Source organism: Micropterus salmoides, unplaced genomic scaffold, assembly GCF_014851395.1.
Source record: "Micropterus salmoides isolate LMB-PRFRI ecotype aquatic unplaced genomic scaffold, ASM1485139v1 Ms_hic_scaffold_6, whole genome shotgun sequence".
Lineage (NCBI taxonomy): Eukaryota > Metazoa > Chordata > Actinopteri > Centrarchiformes > Centrarchidae > Micropterus > Micropterus salmoides.
In genome coordinates, this window is record NW_024044348.1 from 32,041,882 (window position 1) to 32,053,167 (window position 11,286).

Genomic DNA, 11,286 nt, shown 5'->3' on the forward strand with positions numbered 1-11,286 from the left:
GAAGAACACAAGTCCCTGCCACCTTCTATGCCACCCATGTTGCTGCTGCAGTGACAGCCAAGGTCAGCTCGGGAAAGACAGAGGGCTCCTGCGAGGAGATAAGACTCTCACAAACATCTGAACCACCGTGCCGCTTTTCGAAGGAAAGAGAATCCTGCCCCTGAATTATTCAATGGGTCTCCCCCACCCTAAATAACAGCCGGCAAGAATTGTTTGACATCCCGAATGAATAATTAAGGAGTGACCTTTTGTTCCCATTAGAGGTGATAGGTTGATAGCGCCATACTTTGTGGGTGAGGCTGTGAGACGATGTGAAGGGGCTGTGAAGAGGAACTAGGAATTTTCTGTATTAAAATTAGTCAAACTCTCTGGCAAAGCAGTGATGCTAAGAAAAGAAACACACCACGTCTCTGTGGGATGCGTTGATACACAATGAAGTATATGCAGTCTCTGTTGATTGTTCCTAAAGCACAGCCTGAAGCCATTCTTTGTCACTACTTCCATGTTCTCATAAGAATTATATTGTAGTTTATGCCTGACACACCAGAGGCATATTGATGATGCCAGTCAGGAGCTTGTAGTCAGCTCTGTAAATTAGAAATTATGTCTAACTCAAATCGTCAGTCCCAGCTCAGCTGTCTAGGTCCAGTTTGGGGGAGTTCCGATGAATTATAGTCTTTTTCAGTTTTGCATTTCACTTATATAACAGCACCAAATGTACTGTATATAGTACATCCAAAATGTAAAACTTTTCAACTACAATGCTAAAGAATACTTTCCATTGGCGTTATGTATTATTATTTGTTGACTCTGGCCATGAGTGTTTTAGAAACAGCTGTTCAAACAGCTGTAGCTTAAAGGATAAGGTTGGAGATTTCTTGTATATTTCTAAATGTTTCTTAATGTCAACAAATACCATGACAACACTAAAACCGACAATAAACATTCAAGAGTGTTGCCAGGGCCTGATATATATTATTCCTATTATTATTAAAAGTACGGTTGGCCACAGTGTTGCAGTGCTGGGTGACACTGATTACAATTAACATGGACACCATAGTTTCTTTTGTATTAAAGGTTCAGTGTGTAGGTTTTAGTGACATCTAGTGGTGAGGGTTGCAAAATGCACCCCCCCCCCCCCCATACAAGCAAGTAGTATAGCTACAATGCCTGAGACAGGACAAAGATGTTATCTATGAGATAGCAGAGAGTTGCAGTCAAATATTATATATTAAATATTATTATTACATGTTCATTAATAAACAACAGCCACATCAAGAAATTATGTGCTACGTGATGTCTCATACTCCTGTAATACAGTATTTTACATCTTGGGAGGGTTGGCTCATCTGGACTAACATACCAAAGTAAATGAAGAACATCTCAAAAACTATCACATCTAGTGCTTCAAGTATGGCCACTGACAGATAACAGGACAATGTGAGCCTCACTGTTTCTGGACCACAGTCCATTATAAACCACATAATACATGCAGTTTACAAAGGCATTGTCAGGTGAGAATCAAGGCTCCTCTCACTTTGCTTAATTAATTAGATAAGCAATCAGCAAATCTTACCAAAATGTCTTTTTTAATTTTTTAAGATGCAACGGAAATACAAAGTAGTATTGATTGCCATAATTTCAGCTTGTGGTAAAACGGTGCAACGCTTTTAATGGGCATTTAGCATATGAAAGTACAAATTACACATTTGTGTGCACATTTTTTTTTATGCAAATTCGGAAAATTATCATTCACTTGATAGGCACGTAGTCTTGTTATATATCACCATTAGCAGTTAAAAGAAATACATGTTTACAAGTTTAGCTGCTGATCTGAGCTTCCCCGCTGTTACCGTTTTATTGCCAATAATATTCATCATCTTTTTGTCTCAGGTAGGTAAGGACACATTTCTGTCCACATAACAAAGCCATAACAGAGCACTGGAGAATAACTACATGAAATTACAATCCAACTACATATTTTTTCTACCAGTGCAGTAAAAGTTTAGCTGGCTGATCTGAGCTTCGATGCTGGAAGTGGCCGTTTGATTGCCAATTAGTGATCAGCTGATCGCTGCATCGCTAAAGTCTGACTTAACTTAAGTTAATTACCTGTCCAGCCGAAAACAGACAACTTCAGCACCGTTATGAAAACATCAGTCCCACATCCTTCCATCTGGGAAAATTGACAACATCCGTGATTTCTGCCATCAGCTGTGTGTATCTGTCCGGATTCCTCTGGCTTCATGGTATAAAGATCCACAGGCTGTCGGCTCTCGTGCTAAATAATATATATATATACTCGTTCATTTGTCCAAATGTCACTTCTTCTTACTTGTAATAAACCAGAAGACTACTCAGAGACTGCATGTTATTATTATTATTATTATTATTATTATTATAGACTGCCGGAATTATACAAGCAGAAGAAGAACGCCGTGATGACAAAACGTGCTCTCTAGCACTGTTTGTTCGTTGTCGGCTATGGTAGAAACATGACAACAAAATACAGCGACCTCCATAGAAGGGGGCGCCCACGGTTATGTATATAAAAATGGCTTATTCTCAGGTAATAAAAACATAATGGTTAATTATGCATACACCACTGAAAACATAGTTATGGATATTATATTTTATTTCTGTCAATAGATCCTCAGAAATATTACACACTAAACCTTTAATCCCATATAGACTGTCTTGCTACAGTCAATACTCACTAGCACACAGAATGTGTATTAATCCATAACTATGTTTGGTTTTAACATGGGAAAACCTTATAACTATATGACCAATATGCACATTTGTGTATGAGCTTGATTGTGATTTCTGTATGAAATATATTTTTACTTCATATAATCTGCTCAAAATAGGATTGGTATTATGTGAATTTTATTTTAATTAGTTATTGCAAATCTCATACTACAATTAATGACATACAGAGTTTCACTCTACTTGTATGCTACTCTGTTTTAACCAACTGTAGCCCCAATTTTACTGTGACATCAAAGCTCATCTGACAGCCTGCAGCTCCTGCCTGTGTGTCTCTGTGCTGTTAAGCTACTGCTTCTAACATTTTCTGGATAAAATAATGCATGATATTCATAAACTAATAAAGTAAACAGTCTGTGGCTAATTTTGCATATACATGTCATAATTACAAGCTATCAATGTCAAAATGATACTTGTTTGCGTAACCTTGAAACAACTTGTTAGCTCTTGTTTGCAACGCTGTTTCTTGCACTTTGGATTTTCTTCAAAAAGGACCCGATGTCCTCCATCTTGCACTTACTGCATGGCATTACAGTGACAACTTTGGTTGATGTTAACATGAGATTTGTGAGCACTTAACACATATTAGCGCACCCTAAAATTTTATTTCATATCCTTCTTGTGTTTTTGGTTGGAGGGGCTTAGCACAGTGATACAAGCAGCAGAGGGAGATAGGAAAGGTTTTGCATTGTATGTTCAATTGTTACCAACTGCCGCTTTAAGAAGGAAGGAAATTATCTCTATAAAAATGACAATATGAGAAACTATAAAATAGCCTGTGAGTAAAATACAGTGAAGCATCTAAATGTCATAAGATGTCATGCGATTGACTCTCTTTGTCTGCAGCCATAAGGGATCACTTGACACTGTGTAATGTTTGCACACTTGATGCCCTTAAGGACAAAATCCTTAGCAGTTGTGGTTAGCTAGCAATAGTAGGACAAGACGTTTTTAGTGTAGCAATGAGTTGAAACAGTGACACATCTAAGGGTGTACTCACACTAGGCTATCCGTACCGTGCCCGAGCACGTTTAACCCCCAAAGTCCGGTTCGTTTGACCAGTGTGATCACTCTTTGCCGTGCCTCTGGGCACCTCTAAGCTGGACTCCGGCACGGTATGCATCTAGTGTGATCGCTAACCGTGCCCAAGCACGGAACCTTGACACAAACTGTGCCGTGAGGTAATAAATAAGAGAGAGTCCATATTGACTTCCAGCAATGTACAGCGTGCTAACATCGACAGACATGCTGTGATCTAACGTTAACATATCTCTCCTTATTAGCTGGGCTCCTCACATGCTTGCTAATAACTTTTTTAAGTTGGGTCTCCGACACTGACAGTTGCGTTGGACAGATTTGTGTTCATGAGAGAGAGAGAGAGAGAGAGACAAGGTGCTGCGAGAATATATGCGCAGCACTCTGCAATCAACTACTATTTTAAATAGTCCTAGTAAAAAATAATCCCATATCAATATGTGGCAGTCGGCATTGATACTGTGGCAGGCCGCCATAAACAAATCAATGTATGGAAAACACTGACTGAGTGATGATGTAAACGGGCTCGGATCGTTAGGCGCAATGTGAGCACAGGCCAGCGAGTGAGTAGGGAGTGGGGAGAATTGTGCTCGGGCACCATACAAGGCAACCGGGCCTAGTGCGAGTACGCCCTAAATCTAGTAGTGAGGAACCTACAGAGGACTTGAAGCTTGCACTTCATAATCCACCCAATGGAATCTAACTATTAGAACTGACGTTTAATCTTGCTAGTTACATTGAATCCAGTGCAATGTGTCTATGTGTGCACTCAACTAATTAAGGTTTGCCTTTCAGAGTTTTGTATTTACTTATCCTTCTATAAATCTGTAATCCATCCCTTAAAATGACAGCCATGCATTTGTGTCATTGGTTCAGCTGTGCGCATTCAGCACCACCACCGTCATCATTACATTACACTGTAAAAAAATATATGGTTGTTTCAACATAACAAAAGGAGTGACCGCTGCCCGAACTGTCTTAACATTTTTAATTGTTAATTAGTAGGCCTACTGAACAGTTTGTAAGACTTCATTGTTCATTAATTATATTATCAAACATAGATTCACTTGAGTTTAGTCAGTGACTGCTACTGCTGAGTTATACTGACAAGAGCTGCTAGTTCAGCTTGACTTCCAGTTATGCTTATTTTTTCAGCTGTTTCAAGTCTGATCTCTCTTGCTCTACGCTGCCTAATCATGACAGCTTTGCCTGAAAGCTAAAGCAATAATAATTAAACAATGCATTAACGGGTCACCTTGGTCTACCAGGACCTTATTTACCCATGCTTTTGTGTCTATGTGACTAATTAGGACACCATTTTTTGAAATTTGTCCAGCATTGAGCGAGCACGCTGCAGTCGGCAGCAGCAAAACAGGGCTGCAACATAATCCTTGTCCTAATCCTAATCCAATTGCGCCCCGTCAAAGTACGTCCACTAAAGTGCTTGTTTTTGAAACTGACAGGCTCAGATTGTTATTACAAGTGTCTGACAATTTTATGGAAAGGATCCCTACAAAGACAGATGTTTTTTAAAGAGTAGGATCCTTTTTTTTTTTAAAAAGCGAAAAAAGTAAAGAGTAACACCAGCCTCATCCTTTTAAATGACTAAGCTATTTTGTGATTTCTTATATACAATGTTTTGCACAAAACAGTACTGTTGCTGTATTGCCATCCATATATTTTCCTGAGCAGACGCATCACAGTCTTCTCCAGAAAAGATTTTCAACGAGGTAGGGCTTCTTGTTCCTTCATACTGTGAGGAAGAAAACCAGAGCTGCAGCATGCCCGCAGTGACACACTCGCTACACGCTACTCTGAGGCGAGCACAGATTCCTAGTTTAAGTAGAGAGAGAGAGATTGGGTGCTGAAGACAGACCATATTTATAGCCAGGGATAGGAATAATTCATTGTGATCAAAGTGCAGATCATGCTCCATTCCATCACAGAGCAGATGTGGCAGAATGAAGAGAGCACGCATTCTCTCCGCCTTCTCTCTAGCAGCTTCCCAAATGGAAACAGTGAGGCAAAGTTATCTCTGTAAAGCCGCCGTGTGTTTGTTGTCGTGTGCCCTACGCTCGCTCTTAGATGGCTTGACTTTAGAAGGACTGCGACACCACCAAGATGTAACATGCAGTAGAGAAAAAAAAAAAGGTGTCCCACATGCAACACGCATTCTCAATTAAAGTCTGAGCTCACAGCAGGGGGTCATGAGCCTGAAGCCATGCGCAGTAAAGCACATACACCACGACCACTGTACGTCACATGGCTCCTGTACAAGCTTTATGAATAAAGTAGATCACACAGTCAGAGGTCAGAGCTGCCTGACTGAATGAAACGCTGAAAAACTATTTCTGTTTGATGTAACACTCCATTTTACTTGTTTTCTATGTGTAATTTTCCACGCAGCTTTGATTTTCTGCTTAATACTATCAATGAATACTGCTGTCAGTATTAGGACCACCCCTCATCCCACAAAAACACACACAAAAACATGCATCCCACTATACTAGTTGTTTTTCATTTATCTCTCACCCGTCATTCAGGGACACACACGTGTTCCCTTTTTCTTCCTCTTTGTCTCTTTTCGGTCCCTCCCGCCTTTCCTCTCACAGAAATGCTTTCTCTGCAATCACACACAAACACATAGACACACACATGCTGCCTGCTTCTTCCAGTTTCATTTTCTCTCCCTCCTACACACAGACACACACATGCGCCTGTTTCTTTCTCTCTTTCATTTTCTGTCTCCAACCCTTTCTGCTTCCCCGTCACTCCTTGTGCACGCACACACACACACATACTGCAATACACTATCGCACACAAGCACGCGCGCACAGGCGTACAAGCTCCTTCATCTTCTCTTTTATTTCTTCTCCCTCCCACACTTTTCATGTGACTACTTCCATGCATGCACACGCACAGAGGCGCCTGTTTCATTCGCTCTCATTCTCTCCTTCTCGCCCACCCTTTCTCTCCCAATCGCTCCATCAACGTGCACACACCCTCATACACATATACATACCTCTTTCTCTCTGTCTGTTAATGTTTCTCTCACCCCGTCACCATCGCACAATCATGTACACACACACACCACCAGCAGTCCAGCTTCCCTTACTCCCAGCTGGGCTTGGACAGCTCTCTTCCTCTGGCCTCTCTGGGCCATCTGGAGTGCAATGTCCCTGCTCTACTGGTCCCCTGCCAGCCGCTGAGCCTCCCAGGATGAACACAGCATCTTCAAGCACAATTTGTACGCGTCAAAGCTCTGCTGTGTGTCCAGTGACCCAGCTGAGTGAAGTCATTGAGTCTTGCATTTCCCACCTCAAAGGCGCCTCATTCTGCTTTGATGACACCTGCGCTCCCCTTCTCTCTGGATGGAGGACGGTGCAGTAATTGATTAAAGCCGCTGAGAAACCTTACTAGCAATTACAGCTCTGTTTATGATCTTGTGGAGGGTTTGTCTTTGCATGAGGAGTGAATATCAAAATCTGGCACACAGGTCAAATAGCTCAACAAGCTTTTCAAGTAGAAACTTACCTGTGTAGTGGGTAAATTGTAAAGTCTGGCTAAATAATGCAACGGACACTGGCAGAATATCTCACCTGTCCGTTACAATTGTTACATTTACACATAAAAGCAAACTACAAACTATCTTAACCTAAGAAAGCTGCATTCAATATTATTAGATCTTCTGACTATAGTTTTGTAATGTTTTAATATAAAGTATAGATGACTGGATGAGTGTGAGCCACCAACTTGTAAGCTCTGTGCGAAGTGTCTCCGATCCCAAAGAGTTTGGAGCTAGCCGACTTAATGACTGAAATACAAAATGTATTTCAATACAAAAGCCTTTGAAATTAAGTCAGGCCTTTTGTAATTAATCGCAACTTAAGTCTTTCAGCCACAAGTTTCCCACCTCAAAGGGGCCTTGTTCTGCTTTGATGACACCCACGCTCCCTCTCAGCTCGACAGGGTAATTCATTAAAGCAAGTAAGCCACTGTACTACTGCACTGACAGCACTGTTTAAGATCTTTTTTTAACTGACCCCCAACATAGTCAATGCCAAAAATCAAAGAAATACAATCAGGAAATGTTGTGTTAGTGGCGCATAGAAATACTCCAAACTTATTCGAAAATCAGTTAACCGCATTTCTTTGGTTTGATTTGGCTCTGGCAGCTTTTATTTGGATTTTGTTGGACAACACTGGAAGCATCTAGATTTTAAAAGTCATACAAAGCTTAAGGTTGTGTTCAAGATGATGGATCAAAATCATTTGCTCTACAAAAGTGACATAACCTAAAATACATGCCTGACGCCAGTTTATATGCAAAGGCTATTTTGATAGTCTAGTGAACACAGCAACCCTATGTGACACACAAACAACAGCACACACAAGCTCTGTCCTGATCTTTTCTATTTTCTGCGTGTAGTCCAGCCGTTGCCAGCCAAGAAAAAAACACAAAATCCGGTAAAAACTGTGGAAGGGATCACTGACCCTCATCATAGATTACATAGTTTTTGTTTAAAGACAATAAACATAAATTGATTTTGGAATCCCAGGAACCACAAACAAAGCAAAAAGAGAAGCTGTACCATACGGATGTGTGCTGCATGAAGTTATCAGGTACCAGCAGCAAGCAAAGTCCAACACAAAGCTCCCTCATTCACTGCCCCAATACAAAGTCTTTACTGTACATGATGTTCCCCACACACATCACTCTTTACTATGTTAAAAGAAATGTCATAAACCATGCTACAACTATGTACTTTACATGCATGGTATACTGAAACCAGGAGATAAATCCCTCATCGTCGCTTCAGCAACTGAATGCAAAGAAATCCGTCCTTGCCATATTTTGACATGTGTGGTCATATTTAACAGCACAGAACTACAACAATAGTCAGTATAAAGTAGGCTATGCTTAATTTTGCAATTACCCCAAGGTCTCATCATTTCTCAGCTGATGAACTATGTTTGAATTTAAAATCTATAAACACACATGTATTGCGTGCCCTGCAACCTCAGAACAGGAATTAATACAACATGGAAAAGACTTTCACTGCAATAGTTGTCAAACTTTGGTGCAAAAATGTTTGAAAGCCACAGCTGGAATGGAAAACAGAATTTAGGGGGGAACGCTGAGTGGACACCAAAGGAAATGTTTTTAAAGTAAAATAATCACAGTAATAAAGGCAGAGGGAGAGATGAAGAGTGAAATCAACAGGCAGCCTGTGGGTCAATACTTTTCAATAGCATGTAGCATGTAAGCTAGTATTTGATATTGTAACTTTGTCGCTGTAGTCAATCTATAAGATCAAACTTTAAAATATAACACATGCAGAACCTCGGGACAACAGATGAAGACAAAGAATAGATCGTGTGGACCCTGGTGGCTTTAGAGGTAAGCGTCTCAGAGCCATGGCTGAAACAGGCTTATCTTCATTTTACTGTACACTACATCTCAGTTTGGGACTTACCTGACTGAAGCTACCAAATACCATGAAGCTCAGAAGCAGACGGCGAAGTGAGGGTGTCTTCCTCTTCTTCACTAGTTGATCTGCCAAGTCTGTCTGTTTCAGCACCACGGAAAGCGCGTCCGCCTATTTGGGGAAATGATGCAAGTTTATGGTTGCCGCTGTGAACGCACAGACTGTGCAGGCTGAGAACACGTCTCCTTCAAGTTTGATGCCACCTCGTTGATGCTCTGGCTGGAGCAAACATGACTCGCCGTGCCTGATGCTTTCAGAAAGAGTATGGCCAATCACAATGCCTCTCCTTCTTTACTCTCACATCTTTGCGCATCCCCGAAGAGTCTCCAAGGACCGGCGCCTGTCTGCCTCCAGGCGGGCACGGCTGCAGGAATAGTGAGTTTAAGACTGGCTTCCCCTGCTATTGGAGCATATCTTCATTTGCAGCGCTCTCTTTGTCTTCAAGGCGATGCTGATACTGATAAAGATGGGGCTATGAATTTCCTCCCGCGCATCGGTACGGGAGGTGAGCAGTGGGAGCCGGTAGCAGGAGGAGTGTCTTTACGGTCTGAGTTCATTAAAGACTCTTCTAATATGGATGAGCTCCGTGTCTCATCGATATTATAACCCGTCTTTTTTTCCCCCAAACGGCGGGATCATGGCGCGTATACTGTATGCGCGGCAATAGTAAATGCGAGATAGCTACAGTAGAGGCGGCATAGAGTTGAAACTAGATCTATCTCCTTTTATCAGATATATTCAAGTCTAATGTCCTTAATCAATTATAAAGTAGTTAATTATTATTTATTAAAACAACAGTGCCACAGTGCATTGAGGTGTTTATGAATGTCCATGTCTATGAAGTTATGGTAAGAACTATAGCGACATGTTTACAAAGAATAAATCCCCAAATGTTTGTGTGTGTGTGTGTGTGTGTAACACAATACAGTCCAGCTGTTACAAGCTTTATGCTTCATTCAACAATCTCGATCGGTCTTGTTGTACAGTAAGTCCAACAAAAAGTGTTTGAGCGTCTGGAACAGCCATATAATTATTTTCAGTGTGATTGTATTGGTTTGAGGCCATGATGTCATTCTTTTTCAATGTGATAACATCAAAGTGCTGCTTCAACACATTATCCTTTCCAAATTAGGCTAATGTGAAACATTACAGCCCCCAGCCAGTGAACAGCCATCAGCTTCAGAAAAAGTACACACAGTAAGCTATTTAATTTTGCACTGATTTGAGCTAAAGGATTTTGACCAGTAATTTTCTCTTTAAAAAGAAAGGGGGGGGGGGGGGGGCTGCATAGTTGAAAAAAAGTGCTTTAATGAAAAGAGAAAAGGCCCTGTGGGATGGATATCAAAAGCCAGTGGATGTGCATAATTCATCTCAGACTAGTTCATAAAGTCCTGCAGAAGGTTTATTTTAACCTGTTTTCTTTTTTATTTAAAAAACTCTAAATATTAGTGATCTGCTCTGCACAGGAGGAATAATGTTCACATGGGTCTATGAGGCAGTTTTGTTTCCTAAGTGACAGCTAGTACAAGTAAAAACTCAATTCACAACCCTTGGGAAAGCCTGCAGTACAGGCGAAAACTTCCAATGTGAAACTGCCAGGAGTGCTCACCTCTATTAACTAGAATGAGTGATTGGAGTTGATAATATAATATTTAATTATCATTATTACCTACTTTTTTTACAAGTAGAAACAGATATCTGTGTTACTGTTCAACTCATCATATCATCTGACTGTGTTTGAAAGTAACAGATATGTGAAATGTTGCACATCTACCAGACTGTAAACAATATTTGTGTGCAAATTATTATGATATAATTTCATGTTATGTGGTTTTGTCAGGATGTGGTCTTATTTCAGGGTGTGGCTGCCAAGAAACATCCCAGGCTTCAGCCGGCACAGCTGACACACTCCTGTGCTCCTCTTGACTTGAGCACACCCCCCTCTGCTGGTGTTGGGCAGCAAAGAAATTTCTACTGTCTGCTTTGTTTGGCT

General features: G+C 40.9%; 1 protein-coding gene across 1 annotated transcript in view; it reads right to left on the minus strand.

The window, feature by feature from the left end:
• The window catches only part of LOC119889733 (carbohydrate sulfotransferase 8-like), a 171,717-nt gene extending 161,775 nt beyond the window's left edge, over positions 1-9,942 (minus strand). Inside the window, exon 1 of the mRNA XM_038700533.1 lies at positions 9,282-9,942. The gene's annotated coding sequence lies outside the window, so the exon portion shown is untranslated. The remainder of the gene's footprint in view (positions 1-9,281) is intronic.
• Positions 9,943-11,286: the final 1,344 nt, after the last annotated feature.